Source organism: Natrix helvetica (genome assembly GCF_964273705.1).
Source record: "Natrix helvetica genome assembly, chromosome: 3".
In the NCBI taxonomy this organism is placed as follows: Eukaryota; Metazoa; Chordata; class Lepidosauria; order Squamata; family Natricidae; genus Natrix; species Natrix helvetica.
The window spans coordinates 175,289,419-175,304,016 of NC_138549.1; the positions used below are offsets into that span (position 1 = coordinate 175,289,419).

The 14,598-nt window shown below is 47.4% G+C and overlaps 1 long non-coding RNA gene across 1 annotated transcript; it reads right to left on the minus strand.

The window, feature by feature from the left end:
- Positions 1-2,862: 2,862 nt before the first annotated feature.
- On the minus strand, positions 2,863-13,420 carry LOC309390473. Its single transcript, XR_014175136.1, has 3 exons — positions 12,674-13,420; positions 12,450-12,521; positions 2,863-4,436 (listed from the first exon to the last, which is right to left on the minus strand). It is a non-coding gene; the product is annotated as an uncharacterized lncRNA (long non-coding RNA).
- Between the last annotated feature and the right edge of the window lie 1,178 nt (positions 13,421-14,598).

The following is a 14,598-nucleotide window of genomic DNA, read 5'->3' on the forward strand; positions in this document are numbered from 1 at the left end:
AATAAAGTGTTTGAAAATAAACTTGTATTTAGATGCATTTTACTTTAATTACATCAGTATTTTCATAACAAACAATACATGTGCTTAGGGGTAAGGGTTTCTTTAACTAATCTAGTGGAAGAGACTCGAGTGCTAAAATCCACGGGTTAGGGGGTGCAAATTACTTGCCTTGCCCCGGGTGCTGATAACCCACGCTACGCCACTGTGTCAGACGGCTCTTGCTCCCTCTCTGCCTCCGACACAGAGCCCTCAACAGAGCCTTCCCCAGACTCCAGGACTGGCCCAGGTTCCTCCCTCACAGTCCTCCTAGAAACCAGGAGACGGTGAGTTCTAGTCCCATCTTAGGCCTGAAGCTGGCTGGATGACTTTGGGCCTATCACCAGGAGACAGTGAGCTCTAGTCCTGCCTTAGGTTTGAAAGCCATTTCAGTGACCTTGGGCCAATCGCCAGGAGACCCTGAATGCAAACCAAGAGTACAGTCATCATGTGCTTTACTGCTCAACTATAACTGTAACAGGAAACAGGAGACTTTCTTCAGAATGTAAAGAAACCATAGATGCACACTCAACACTGCCATCTGCTGGGTAAATAATTCTGTAGTTGTTGCAATACAAAAGACATTCGAATATGTATTCCCATAGGATCATCCCGTCTCTTTCCAGCTGGGAGCAGTTTTCGCATCCCATAATGGCCAGCCAACATGTTGACTAAGGTTTAGCATCTGAAACATCTGGATGGGAACAGGTTTAGGGAAGACCACTCTGAACAAGTACAAAACCTTTTTCTGCGAGATAAATTGCAACAGAGATTGTGTTGACATTTTAGACCAGGGGTGTCCAAACTTGGGAACTTTAAGACTTGTGGACTTCAACTCCCAGAATTCCCCAGCCAGCCTGGCTGGGGAATTCTGGGAGTTGAAGTCCACAAGTCTTAAAGTTCCCAAGTTTGGACACCCCTGTTTTAAACGGTCTGCACTGGTTCAGAATAGAAAAGTACAGGTTGTTTTTGATCTACAACACTTTGTTTAGTGACTGTTCAGACTTACAAGGGCACTGAAAAAAAGCGACGTATTTTTCACACTTACGACCACTGCATGATCAAAGTTTGGCTGCCTGGCAACTGACTCATATTTATGACGATTACAGTGTCCCTCGGGTCACGCGATCCCCTTTTGCGACCTTCTGACAAGCAAAGTCAGTGGGGAAGCCAGATTTACTTAACAACTGTGTCACTAATTTAATAACTGCAGGGATTCATTTAACATCTCTGGCAAGAAAGGTCATAAAATGGGTCAACACTCGCTTAACAACTGTACTATACTGTACTGTACAGGTAATCCTCGACATATGATCTCAATTGGAGTTTGACTTTCCATCGCTAAGCCAGGTGGTCATTAAGTGAGTAGTGTCCAATTTATATCCTTTTTTTGCCACGGTTCTTCAGTGTTAAGTGACTTGTGCGGTCATTAAGTGAGGGAGGGGGAGAGGAAGGAAGGAAGATGGTGGGAGGGAGGGAGGGAGGGAGGGAGGAAGGAAGGAAGGAAGGAAGGAAGGAAGGAAGATGGTGGTAGGGAGGGAGGAAGGAAGAAAGATGGTGGGAGGGAGGGAGGAAGGAAGGAAGATGGTGGAATGGAGGGAGGGAGGGAGGGTGGAAGGAAGGAAGGAAGGAAGATGGTGGTAGGGAGGGAGGAAGGAAGGAAGATGGTGGAATGGAGGGAGGGAGGGAGGGTGGAAGGAAGGAAGGAAGGAAGGAAGGAAGGAAGGAAGGAAGGAAGGAAGGAAGATGGTGGTAGGGAGGGAGGGAGGAAGGAAGGAAGATGGTGGGAGGGAGGGAGGAAAGAAGGAAGGAAGGAAGATGGTGGTAGGGAGGGAGGAAAGAAGATGGTGGAATGGAGGGAGGGAGGAAAGAAGGAAAGAAGAAAGGAAGGAAGATGGTAGGAGGGAGGGAGGGAGGAAGGAAGGAAGGAAGATGGTGGGAGGGAGAGAGGGAGGAAGGAAAGAAGAAAGGAAAGAAGGAAAGAAGGAAGGAAGGAAGAAAGATGGTGGTAGGGAGGAAGGAAGGAAAATTTATTTATTTATTTATATTTGGTGCTTCTAGACCGCCCCCTCTCCCAGAAGGGACTCGGGGCGGTATACAGTCCATAGAGAATATCACAAAATACAATAAAAAAGTGAAATATGTACAGTTTGGAGGAGGTTAAAATGCAATTAAAAGAACTGTACAAAGCTAATATAAATATAAGTTTTAAATCCCTAAAACAGACACAACAAATTAAAAACCCCTAAGATAGCCAGATAATAATACATTTGCCAGGAGGGACAGATTGTAATTATGCCAGGCTAATCGGAACAGGTGAGTCTTCAATTTTTGCCGGAAGGAGCGGAGGTCAGAAGTGGTTCTAATGTCGGGGGGGAGGTCATTCCAGAGGGTTGGGCCCATCACAGAGAAGGCCCTACTCCTTGGTGTCGCCCGTTGGCATTGCCTAGTGGACGGCACCAGGAGAAGTCCCTCCCTGTGTGAGCGAATTGGCCGCAGGGATGTATGTGGGAGGATGCGATCCCGCAAGTAACTAGGTCCCGTGCCATGGAGCGCTTTAAAGATGGTAATCAGCACCTTGAAACGCACCCGAAAAACCACAGGTAGCCAGTGCAGCTCGCGCAGGAGAGGTGTTACGTGGGAGTACCTCGTACTCCCCATCACAGCCCGCGCAGCTGCGTTCTGAACTAACTGCAGTCTCCGGGCGCGTCCCAAGGGCAGCCCCATGTAGAGAGCGTTGCAGTAATCCAGGCGGGACATCACCAGCGCATGAGTGACCGTGCGTAGGGCATCCCGGTCCAGTAGGGGGCGCAATTGGCGCACCAGGCAAACCTGGTGGAACGCCCCCCTCGCCACGGCTGCCACATGGTCATCCATTGACAGCCGGGCATCAAGGAGGACGCCCAAATTGCGCGCCCGTTCCACAGGGGGCAATTGTTCGGCAATTGTGGTGGAATGGAGGGATGGAGGGGAGGAGGGAGGGACAGAGGAAGGAAGGAACGAAGGGAGGGAGGGAAAAATTAAACTGAGAAGGTTCAGAGCAGCATAAACTCATTTTTTCTTTCTGCAGCTAAGTCCAGAATGTCCCTTGCTTGATGGATGATGGGATTTAATTCCCACTAACTATAACTCTTAAGAGTTACAACACAAGGGAAGACTGAAATTGGGCTGCAACAGGAGCGGCAAAAGGAAAATTCCACGTTGAGAAGGATTGGGCAAGAAAATGACATTTGGGCACACTTGCAGCCAAATCCGTTTCTCAGGGCAAGCTCGACCCACATTACCCCACTGTAACTTCCAAAGCATGGAACTACTGAGTTTTTTTTAACATTGGCACGGTGGCTTCAGAATAACAGGTTTGGAAGGGACCTTGGAGGTCTTCTAGTCCAACCCCCTGCTCAGGCAGAAAACCCTATACCGTTTCAGACAAATGGTTGTCCAACCTCTTCTTAAAAACCTCCAGTGATGGAGAATTCACAGCTTCTGGAGGCAAGTTGTTCCACTTGTTAATTGTCCTCACTATCAGGAAATTTATCCTTATTTCCAGGTTGCTTCTCTCCTTGATTAGTTTCCACCCATTTCTTCTTCTCCTACCCTCTGATGCTTTGGAGAATAGCTTGACTCCCTCTTCTTTGTGGCAGCCCCTGAGATATTGGAAGACTGCTATCATGTCTCCCCTAGTCCTTCTTTCTCTTAAGCTAAACATACCCAGTTCCTGCAACCGTTCTTCAAGTTTTTACCTTCAGATCTCTGAACATTTACGTCTATTGCTCTTCTCTGCACTGTATCTTGTTTGCAAGATATCTTAATAAAATAGGCTATGAGACTAAAACAATAAAGAGGTATATTTGCAGCTCAGGATTGACATGAGGGGTCCTTGGTGCTCTCTGAGCTTGTTTTCTTTCTTGCTTGGACGTTTCATCACTCAACTAGGTAACATCATCAGGGCTAGTAAGGAGTGCTGGTTGCTGTCCATTTGGTATCTTGCCTGTCTGCATGGGTGGGGGCAGTCTTAGAGACTCTTTGCTTGGGCTGTTTGCAAATAACACATGGCAGAATAACAGAGTTAGCACCATGGAGGTCATCTAGTCCAATCCCCCCCCCCAAAGAGGAGACCCTACAATATTTCTGACCGATGGCAGTCCAGTCTCTTCTTGAAAGCTTCCAGGGATAAAGCTCACACAACTTCCGAAAGCAACTTCTGTTCCATGGGTTGATGGTTCTCACTGTCAGAAAATTCCTCCTCATTTCCAGGTTGAATCTCTCCTTGATCGCTTTCCATCCATTGTTCCTTCTCTGGCCTTCAGGTGCCTTGGAGAATAGCTTGACCCCCTCCTCTCTGGGGCAGCCCCTCAAATATTGGAAGACTGTTCTCCTGTCTCCCCTGGTCCTTCTCTTCACTAGAAATGAAAATGAAATTCAATGTAGAGAAAAGTAAACTCTTACACTTAGGTAAAAAAAACCAAAAGGACACATATAAACTGGAGAGAAACCAGGCTTAATAGCAGGAACCGTGAGAGGGATCTTGGAGTCTTAGTGGACAACCAGCTAAACAGGAGCCAGCCGTGTGCAGCAGCAGCCAAAAAAGCCAATGCAATCCTCAGTTGCATTAACAGAGGGATACAATCAAGATCAAGGGAGGTACTAATACCACTCTATAAAGCCTTAGTAAGGCCAAACTAGGGATGGGTTTCAGCCAGTATGGACCGGTACAGCCCAAAAAGCCAATGCAATCCTCAGTTGCATTAACAGAGGGATACAATCAAGATCAAGGGAGGTACTAATACCACTCTATAGAGCCTTAGTAAGGCCAAACTAGGGATGGGTTTCAGCTGGTATGGACCGGTACGGCCCAAAAAGCCAATGCAATCCTCAGTTGCATTAACAGAGGGATACAATCAAGATCAAGGGAGGTACTAACACCACTCTGTAAAGCCTTAGTAAAGCCAAACTAGGGATGGGTTTCAGCCGGTATGGACCGGTACGGGCATACCGGTTGGTGAAATTTAGCATGCCTTAGCACAGGGGTGTCCAAACTTGGGAACTTTAAGACTTGTGGACTTCAACTCCCAGAATTCCCCAGCCAGCTGGCTGGGGAATTCTGGGAGTTGAAGTCCACAAGTCTTAAAGTTCCCAAGTTTGGACACCCCTGCCTTAGCATACCTGTTTGTCCAGAGGCCCCGACAAGCCCATGTACCCTTCCGAGGAACAGGGTCTGGTGAGAGTACAGGAAATTTGCACAAAAGTCCCACTAGGCCAGAGACATTGAGGTTTGCAAAGCGTATCCTGCCTTGCCTCGGCCCATTGATTTCTCTCTCTCTCTCTCATCTCTTTCCTTCTTTCCTTTCTTTCGACATTCTTCTTTTGATCAAGCGAGCATCCTCAGAAGATCAAAGGGCTCTCTCCAGAGGTTTTTCTCGGGGGTGGGGGTGGGGAGGGGGAGGCTCAAACCCAGGTCAAATAGGGTTGACATCTCCAAGACGCCACAGCCTGGTTCCCCATAAATGCTTTTGAAGACGTTACAAAGGGGCAGAAACTGTTCCAGGACAACTGTAAAAATTCCGACTCCAGACCTTCACACCAGACACAACCGAGATTCCAGAATGAATTCAGTGTGGTTCTTTGATTATGAATCACCTCAGTCTTTTTCCAAGTTTTGAAGGCAAATTCATCGTGGTCTCGTCTTCGTGGACGGCTCCGAGGGGTGCCTGACGGGAGGAGAGGTCCAAAAAAAGATGGCTGTCACCCTTCACGTAAACCCTGTGTCAGGGATCCAAATAGCATCCAAAAGTAAATCAGAGTCCGAGGCAAAAGATTCCTCAAAGTTCCAATTGATTAAGAGAGCCATGCTGGCACATCTGGGAAAACCCGAATCTGAAAGCTTCCTGGTTTCCCCCACCCGGTTGAAAGTCCAAGATCCTGCCCCCACACCCACAAGCCCATCCCATGGTCCAATCTCCCACTGCTGTGCTGGCTGCTTCCACCCATCCAGTTCCGGTCAGGTGCAGAGATGCAGAGACAAAGGATGACCTTGGCTTTCTAGAAAGAATGTTGTTATGGCTGCATATCATCTAACTCCCTACAATCCACCCTTCCATTTCCCCACCATAGAAAATGCCTAGCAGAATAATAGAAAGTGTGACAGGCCAAAGACCCACAAGAAAAGATGGCTGCAGACTTGACACCCTGTGTTGTCACCTTTGGCCGCCGCCCCCTCCAGCAGCCGAATCAAAGGAGGAAGCAGCATGGAAGTCAGCATCAAGGCAGCCTTAGAGCTCCATGGGGGAAGGGGGAGTGGAGCTAGGAGAGAGAGAGACAGACAGAGAGAGGGGGGAGGGAGGCTGAGCCTGGGCCCTCCATCAGCCCTCATATGGAGAGTCAACAGCTCCCTGGTCTGGAGGTACCTGATGAAGAAGAGGAGGAACAGCTGGGTCCAGTGCCTGAATTGTGGATGCACAGAGGAGAGGAGAGCAGTGGAAATCTATGGGCCGGTCCTTGGGACAGAAGAGCCACCACTGCTGGCAAAGCCCCACCCTAGCTCTGGGGATCAAAGGCAGGGGGCAGAGATGAATGGATGTGGCAGAAAACTATTCATCTCCCAGACAGATGGACTTGAGAGAGAAACTTTTTGCTGGCGCTCCTAATAAAGGAATCTTTGGGGTTCACTTCAGAGGGCTTCAGTGTTTGGGGAACTGGGTCATAACTCCCTGCCCCTTTCTCACCTTGCTATCAAAGGGGGTAGGGCTTTACCTGTATGGACAGGTGTGGCCAGCATTTGGATTTTTTTCACCCTTCTATGGTGGACATTCCTGATTGAAGGATTACGATACCATTAACGCTTCTCTGGAGCCGTTATTTAGCGTTCCGTCATTTCGTAATTATTAAAAATGTTGTGATTACCGCAGAGTTATTATTTTGGGAATTACTCCATAGACCAAACGTTAATTAATATTGTTATAGGTAGTCCTCGGTTTATGACGAGTGAGTAAGCAACCATGTGAAGTTACGAGGGAGCCCCCCCAAAAACCCTACCTGCAATACAGATTCAAAGTTCTGACGTCCGTTCTCACACACACACACACATGCGCACAAACCCAGTCACATGACTGTGTGTCGGGCAGCTGGCATCTAATTTTTCCCCCGTGGGGCGATGAGCAAGTAGAAACTCATGTATTTCGGCCTTGGCACGCAGTCTTGCATGCCAATTTGGCTTTAATAGGTCAGAATTGAATTTTGGGATCCTTGGTGATCTCTGTGCTTGATTCCTTTCTGGCAGACGTTTCATTACCCAACTAGGTAACATCATCAGGGCTAGAAGGGAGTGACGTTTGTGGAGTGGAGCAGAAGGAAGAGGAGGCATGGAGGAGGGATGGGGGGAAAGGAGGATTGTAGAGTCCTTGGTATTGAGGTTGGTTATTTTCCTGCAGACATTTTTTCACCCAACTAGGGAACATCAACAGTGCTAGAAGGGAGAGGGGTTCGTAGAGAGGAGGAGGAGGAGGAGGAGGAGGAGGAGGAGGAGGGGAAGGGGGAGGGGGAGGGGGAGGAGGAGGAGGGGGAGAGGAGGAGGGGGAGGAGGAGGAGAACGACGGTGTGGGGTCCTCAGTGATGTCTGAGTTCGGTCGTTTACTTTCAGACATTTCATTACCAAACTAGGTAGCCCCATCAGGGCTAGAAGGGAGTAAGGGGTTTGCTCCCTGTTTAGCTTGCCCTGCCAGTCTTGGGCTGTGAGATACTCTCCTTGGAAGGAAAAGTAACTAACAAGGAGACAGCAACTCCTCCTCCGACTCTAGCAGGACAAGCTACTATACAGATACTCCTCGATTACGATCTCAGTTGGCAACCTTAATTTTGGTTGGTGATTGTTGCAGCCGTTAAGCCAATCCTCGCCTAACCCCCTCCTAGGAACCATTTCTTCTGCAATCGTTTAGTGAATCTCGTGGTCAGAAACAGCCTGGGAATCATGATCACATGACTGCAAGTTGCTGGACGCGCCATAAGTCACTTTTCCCGAGGCTGTCATAACATTGAACCATTTTTACATGAACTGTCGTAAGTCGAGGACTAGCCGTTATATTAACGGGGAGCAAACTCCACCCTCGCTAGCCCTGATGGTATTCCCTAGTCCGGGTCACAAGATGTCTGCAAAGCTCAGCGAGGACTCCACCTCCAGACAGTCCTCGACTTATGACAATTCACTTAGTGACCGTTCAGAGTTACGACGCCAATGAAGAAAAGCCACTTCTGACCATTTCTCGCAATTACCACCACTGCAGCATCCTGACCCAAATTGGGGCACTCAGCAACTGGCACGTACTTATGACGGTTGCCCTGTCCTGGGGTCATCGGATCCCGTTTTGCGACCTTGCCACCAACAGAATCAATGGGGGGGAGGGGGGAAGCCAGATTTGCTTAACGACCATCCGATTCACTTAACAACGCTGGCGAGAATGGTCGTAAAAATGGAGCGTGACTCCCTTAACAACTGTCTCACTTAGCGACGGAAACGTTGGGCTCAATTGCAGTCGTAAGTCGAGGACTCCCTGTAATTAGGCTGGAATAACCAACTGAGAAAGCAGGAGAGGATTTCCATAATAAATCAGAGATTCCAGGAATGGAAGGATTGCAAATTAATCTCGGAGACAGTCAAGAGGGCAAGCGTTTACCCGTGCAATTTCCCCCCCCACTCCCCCCCCCCCAAAATGTGGCTGGACTCAGTGGCACCGAGCTGACTCACTAATGTATAATATTTTGGTATGTAAATCCCCTCTAATTTATGAATTTTTTCCAAGCTTCTCCTCATGGGAAGCATTTTGCTAGGAGGGAGGGCGATATGCATTCCTTCCTCGCAAGACGACAAGAAATTTGCAAGGAGAAGATGCCCAGAAATTACCAGCCTTTTTGGATAATGAAAATTGGGGGCTTTCTGAAGGTCCCCCCCCCCCACAGGTTAGGCCAGGGGTCGGCAACCTTCAACACTTAAAGAGCCACAAAGGTCCGAAACCCTCCGTTCAATTCTGGAGCCAACTGGAAGTCGGGTTCCCCCTCGTCATAGCATCTCCTCCTAGCGCGGCGTCTGTTCCGCCCTAGGCTTCCTGTGAAAGCATAAATCACATACTTAGTTCCCCAAACCCTCTTTTTATTTAAACGGCTGTGAATTATGGTCCTTCACAGCCCGTAATGATTCAGAAACAGTCTGTGAAGAGTCCGACAGAAGCCTGCCACGGTCTTGCAGGGTAAGGCTGATAAGCGCCCACCTTTATCTCCCTTGAGACGCTGCCAGAGACCTCATTGCCCATTAGCTTTGCAAGGCTAAACGGAGCACAGAGTCAAACGGAACTTCTCAGAGCTTGAACCGACCAACACGAACAAAGTTCCTTCCTGCAAAGGCTCACGTCCGTTTGCTCCTCTTTTATGTCTCATGGGAGGGGCCAATCATCTCCAAGCCTTACTCCCGAGTCGCCCCTTTTCTCCTAACTGTTCTTGCCTTCTGGCAGCTCTGCGCATGCGCACACTGGGAACAGGCTCCCCCTGTTCTTCTGCCTTGCTGATTTCAGACTCCAGAGGCAGCACATTACTACCAGATGGCCTTGGCCCCCTCTCTGCTTCCGACGCAGAGCCCTCATCCGAGCCTTCCTCAGACTCCAGGATTGGCCCAGGTTCCTCCCCAACCTCCTCACTCTCCGACTCCACTGCCAGTTCCACTGGCCGCCACCAGACCACAACGACGTCCTTTTTCCTGTACCTGTCCTAACCGAAAGCCCTATCAATTGTGGAGCCTGAACAGCGACAGGGAGCCGCAGCCAAGGGATGGAAGAGCCACACCCGGCTCCAGAGCTGCAGGTTGCCGACCCCTGGGTTAGGCTCACTCCCAACAGTTATTGCTGCTCTGTTGAGCCCAGAAATGAGATTTGGGGGTGCACGTTTCAAAAGCCTTTCTCTTGGGCTTAAGAATCTGTAGAAAGTTAGCACCCACAGCCCTCTTCCTAGAAGAATGAAATATTTTGAGAAATATTAAAAAGGCTGAATATGGGACAGAGAGGAGGAGGAGGAGGGGGAGGGGGAGGGGGAGGGGGAGGGGGAGGAGGAGGAGGAGGAGAAGGAGAAGGAGAAGAAGAAGAAGAAGAAGAAGAAGAAGAAGAAGAAGAAGAAAAGAAGAAGAAGAAGAAGAAGAAGAAGAAGAAGAAGAAGAAGAAAGAGAGAGAGAAAGAAAGTAGAAGGAAGGAAGGAAGGGAAAAAAGGAAAGGATAGAGGTGGTGGAGGAGGAGAAGGTGGAGGAGGAGAAAGAGAAGAAGGAGAAGGAGGAGGAGAAGAAGAAGAAGAAAGAAAGAGGAAGGAAGGGAAAAAAGAAAGAAAGAAAGAAAGAAAGAAAGAAAGAAAGAAAGAAAAAGATAGAGGTGGTGGAGGAGGAAGAGGAGGAGGAGGAGAAAGAAAAAAGAAAGAAAGAAAGAAAGAAAGAAAGAAAGAAAGTGGAAGGGAAAGAAAGAAAGGATACAGGTGGAGGAGGAGAAGGTGGAGGAGGAGGAGGATAAGAAGAAGAAAAAGGGCAGAAAAAGAAAGAAAGAGGAAGGGAAAGAAAGAAAGAAAGATAGAGGTGGAGGAGGAAGAGAAGGAGGAAGAGAAGGAAGAGGATGAGTAGAAGAAGTGGAAGAAGAAGAAGAAGAAGAAGAAGAAGAAGAAGAAGAAGAAGAAGAAGAAGAAGAAGAAGAAGAAAAAGAAGAAGAAGAAAAAGAAGAAGAAGAAGAAGAAGAAGAAGAAAAAGAAGAAGAAGAAGAAGAAGAAGAAGAAGAAGAAGAAGAAGAAGAAGAAGAAGAAGAAGAAGAAGAAGAAGAAGAAGAAGAAGAAGAAGAAGAAGAATCCAGACAAGAGAAGCAGAAGGCAAAGGAGAAGATAGTCAAAAGAAAGGGAAGGAGAGGAGAGGATGGAAGGGAGAAGAGGAAGGAAAAAAGAGAAGGCAAAGGAGAAGGAAGGGCGATGGAGACGGAAAGAAAAAGAAAAGGCGAATGAAGGGAGGAGGAGGAGAAGGCAAAGGAGAAATAATGATGGAGGGAAAATCTAGGCTGCACCATGTAAATCAGGTTCTAGCTTGCATCCAACATTAATTGGGGGGAGGGGGGCTCTTAAAAACCTACTGCTGACAAACCCCCCCCCCCACTTTGGTCAGGTGCTCAGAAAAATGAAAAGTCCCCTTGAAAGCCACTAGGGAAAGCAAATTAGAAGGCGGAGGGCGACCTCTAGTGGACATTCTGAGAGCACAAGGCCAACCTGTCTTGCTAAAAGGAGTCTCAAATGGAACAGTCCTCGACTTACGACCCCAACGGAGCCCCAAATTTACGTTGCTAAGTGAGAAAATTGCTAGGTGAATTTTGCCCTATTTTGCAGTTATTCAGTTAGTAACCCAGTTGTTAAGTGAATCTGGCTTCCCCCTGGACTTTGCTTGTCGCAAAAGAGGGTCACACGACCCCCAGGGCACTGCAACCGGCGTAAATGTGAGTCAGTTACCAATCATGGACCAACCGTGATTGTAATATAAATCACGTGACCACGGGGAAGCAGCAACGGTCATAAGTCTGAAAAAGGGTCGTAGGTCACTTTTTTCAGTGCTGTTGTAACATCGCAGTCACTAAGTGAACTGTTATAAGTTGAGGACTATGTACAAGGAGGTATCTGTGGTCAAAAAAGTCAAGATGGCAGCTGTGACCATGAGCCTGCTGGCGAAATATCTGTTCCCTTAAATAAGCCATTAGTAAAAAAATGTTTGTCGTTTATTCTTTCTTTCTTTTTTATTTATATCCCCCCCCTTTTTAATTATTTTTTACCAATAAATCAACATGGTGAACATAGCCAATATAACTTTCTCCTTCTATTTTCATCAAAAAAACCCACCCTGCGAGGGAGAACAGCCCAGTCACCTAGCCGCATTTCATGCCTATGGTGGGACTAGAATTCCCCTTCTCCTGGTGATTGACCTAAAGGCTCCCAGCCGATTCTCATGTCTAAGGCGGGACTAGAATTCCCCTTCTGGTGATTGGCCCAAAATCACCCATCCAGCTCTCATGCCTAAGGCAGGACTAGAATTCCCCTTCGCCTGGTGACTAGCCCAAAGTCTGCCAGCCAATTTCATGCCTAAGGCAGGACTAGAATTCCCCTTCTCCTGGTGACTGGCCCAAAGCCACCGAGCCAGCTCTCATGCCTAAGGTGGGACTAGATTCCCCTTCTCCTGGTGATTGATCCAAAGTCTGCCAGCCGGCTATCATGCCTAAGGCGGGACTAGAACTCACCGTCTCCTGGTGATTGGCCCAAAGTCTGCCAGCCAGTTTCATGCCGAAGGCAGGACTAGAATTCCCCTTCTCCTGGTGATTGGTCCATAGTCTGTCAGCCAGTTTCAGGCCTAAGGTGGGACTAGAACTCACCGTCTCCTGGTGATTGGCTCCAAGTCATATTTTCTGAATGTGTGAATTTCCTCCCTCTCAAATAAAATCCATCTATGTATGGATAAAAGGTAGAAAGAATGAATCAGTCAGTCAATCAGCCAATCAGCCACTCACCCACCATCCATCCATTCCTTCATGACTGCCCCTTTGCCATAGGAGCCATTCTTCCAAAAAAACCTGATTTGCAAATTGGAAATTCTCACTTGATGCGGCAGACATGCGCGCGGACGTATGCCAAGGCATGCAACATTCTGCATCGCTCAAGAGTTAGGGCCAAATCCCAGGATGTGGAACATGGAATGCTGGAGCTTCTGTTGCTGGGCAACTGGAAAAGCCGGTGCATTAAAGCAGAGCAGAGAGGGACGTAGGCCCCCCGGTTGCCCAGGCCTCCGCTTGGCACGATGGGAAGTGGGTTGCGTTAGTTGTAATGGAGCGCCCCCGCAAAGTCCATGGTCAGTGGTCTGTTTGCCTGTTTATATTCTGACTTTATTATTTTTATAAATAACTAGTGAACATACGTACTATTCCTTCCTCTTTGGGTTTGCCCCATAACTATAAGAACACAAGCAGGGGTCAATTGGATGGGGCCCTGGCCTGTGTAGTCCAGCTGGGTCTCCTCCCAAGGGCTGTTGGAGGGAGATTGTCCTAGTTGGGGTGAGAGGTCATGTAGGAGACCTCTATCTATCTATCATCTCTTTATCTATCAGTCAATCTATTTGTCTGTCTATCATCTATCCATCATCTTTCTCTATCATATGTCTGTCTATCTCTGTCTGTCTATCTGTGATCTTTGTCTATCATCTATGTCTCGATATATCATCTATCATTTCTCATTTATCACCTATCACCTCTTTCTCTATCATCTATCTCTGTCTTATCTTTCTGTCAGTCAGTGAATCTATTTATCTATCTCTCTATCTCTCATCTATCCATTGTCTCTGTCTCATAATCTGTCTCTTTGTCTGTCTGTCTGTCTATCTATCTCTATCATCTATCATCCTTCCCTATCTTCTATCTGTCTCTATATATCATCTATCATCTATCATCTATTTATCATCTCTTTCTCTCTATCATCATCTCTATCCATCCATCATCTATCTATCTATTTATCTATCATCTATCTATCTATCTATCTATCTATCTATCTATCTATCTATCTATCATCTATATATATATATAATCTATCATTCTTCTATCTGTCTATATATCATCTATCATTTATCATCTATTTATCATCTCTTTCTCTCTATCATCTCTATCACCATCTCTATCCATCCATCATCTCCATCTCTATCTCGATGATGGGGAGGGATGATATATATATAATCTATCATCCTTCCCTATCATCTATCTGTCTCTATATATATTTATCATCTCTTTCTATCATCTCTATCCATCCAGCATCTTTCTCTATTATTCTATCAATCTATCTATCTAATTTCTATGGTTGCCCATCTTCAGTCATTGACTCTGAACGGCTGGGATGTCACAAAACCGGGATATCACAATTAAACTACTAAAAACATTTTAAAACAATTTTAAAAAACCCAACAGAAAACATCGGTAATAAATATAATGCAGCTGAGATCACACAGGTAGTCCTCAAGTTACGCTCATCAGGGAGGCCCACATTTTCATTGCTAAGTGATAGCCCTCCTCTTCCTCCGTGCCCCCAACACTCCCTCTTCTAACCCTGATGATATTCCCTAGTTGGGTCACGAAAAGTCTGCAAGAAGAACCCCGCCCCCAGACTCAGAGCACCCCAAGGGACCTCAAAATCATCATCGCCCTCCTTCTTCCTCCTCTCTGCAAACCCCCCTCCCTTCTAGCACTGATGATGTTCTCTAGTTGGGTCACGAAACATTTGCAAGAAAACAGCCAGGCTCAGAGAGCACCAAGGACCCCACAGCCCTCCTCTTCTTTGTCCTCCTCTTCCTCCTCCTCTTCTTCCGCCTCCTCCTCCTCCTTCACCACTATCACAACCATTCCTAAACCCACCTCTCTTCCAGCACTGATGATGCTCCCTAGTTGGGTCACAAAACGTCTGCAAGAGAATCACCCGGCTCAGAGAGCACCAAGGACCCCATAGTCCTCCTCCTCCTCTTCCTTCTCCTCCTCCTCCTCCTCC